Genomic DNA, 1752 nt, shown 5'->3' on the forward strand with positions numbered 1-1752 from the left:
CCCCGCCTCGCCCGCCGCTGCCACAGCCGGGACGGCGACGCCGCTCCGCTCCCCTCACCCGCCCTGAGCGCGACTGAGAACCGCCCCGCGCCGCGCCTGGAGCCCGCCGGCGATGGGCGGGGCCTCGCGAGGGGGCGGGACAATGAGTGAGGGGGCACCGCTGAGGGGGCGTGGCCTCCCTGAGGGGACAATGCTGGGCAGCGTTGAGTGGGCGTGGCCGCGCTGAGGGGGCGTGGCCGCCGTGAGGGGACAGTTGTGAGGGGCAGCACCGTCCATGGCGGTCCCGGAGTCCCCTCAGGGACGGGGGGGTCCCCGCGGTCCCCTCATGGTGGCGGGGATACCCCCGTGTCAGCCGTGGGCGTCTCGGCCGTGAGACACCGCCCGCGGCTGATGTCATGCTCGGTGACAACGTCTGGGAGCGGCCTTGGCGGGGCCACAGCCCTGTGGGCGCTGCCAGTCCCGGGGTATGTGTTCCCCCGCCATCGGCTCACCCTCAGGTAAAAAACTTAAAATCTAGAAACTTCCCCCTTACAGACCCACCACACCAGAGCAGCAGGAACAGCTCCTTTCCTGGAAGGGGGAAAAATCCATCCCAAGTTGTCTCCAGCCTAATTTTCCCCTCACTATTAAGGTCAGGGATTGAGGAGCCAGACAGAAAAATGTGCAGGAGAACTGGGTGAAACATCGGAAAGAGAAGAAACCGCGCTTTTTCCAGCCTTTCCAGCGGAACAGCAGAGCCACGATCACATTTTCCCCGTGCGGCTTCACACAACAGAGCGGCTTTCATGGCCCGGCGCCTCCCGCCCTTGCTCGCAGTCCTTGCTTTCCCTTTGGAAGCCCAGACTGTATTTTTAATAGTCTGAGAGGAGCTGCACCTGAGCGTCTCGGCAGAGCCGTTCCCAGGGCAGGCCGGGGCTGTGGCATCCCCCGAGGTGGCACGGAGTGACTTCAATGCCGTCTGTGACCCGGGATGAGCCTCCCTGTAATTTGTAATTTGTACCCAAATGCAGCCCGGGATGGCTCCATGGAATGGTTACCAACGGAGCGCTCGCTGCTAATAACAAAACCTCCTGTCTCTCCAGGCGTTTGCTGCATAACCGGATGTCTTTACGCAAATATCAGCTTTGAATGCCCTTGAATTCATCTGGAGCAGGAAAAACTGCTGTGAGCCCCTCTCCGGAGCTGATAGGGCTGGGCCACTGATGTGACAAAGTCCTTTTTATTCCTGTTCCTGCAGCTTGTGGACAGCCCCAGCTCGCAGTGGAATATCTGTCTGTGCTTGGTTTAGAGTCCAAGGAATCTCACTGATTCATGGGGTGGGACAGCCTGGGCTGGAAATTGGTGTGGCACTGCAACCATACTGATGTGGGGCTGTGCAGTCCAGCCCTGGCCAGGAACCTCCCTTGGTAATTACCCGTTAATTAATTGCAGCTTGTACCATGAAGGACACCGTCTGCCGTTGTTGTTGTTGTTGGAATCCACGTTCCAACAAGGGAAGAAATTTCTTTTAAATGGGGTTGTCCCAGAGACTCCACAAGCATCTGTCTTAGTTTGCATGGCAGAGTAAGGAATTTGCACCAATTGGGGCCAAATGTGGATTCTGGGACTGGTTTAACGAGGGGCAAAGGAAAGTTGGATCCTCTGCCTGCTGGGAAAGGCAGGAGCTGAGTCCTTATTCAGGACAAGGAACACTGAGCCAGGCACCCCCCTCAGCCAAGGACCAAGCCTTCCTCTCTGCTTCACCAAAAAGTT

Source organism: Melozone crissalis, unplaced genomic scaffold (assembly GCF_028551555.1).
Source record: "Melozone crissalis strain CALT ecotype California unplaced genomic scaffold, PUWL_Pcris_2 ptg000108l_1, whole genome shotgun sequence".
NCBI classification, from domain to species: Eukaryota; Metazoa; Chordata; class Aves; order Passeriformes; family Passerellidae; genus Melozone; species Melozone crissalis.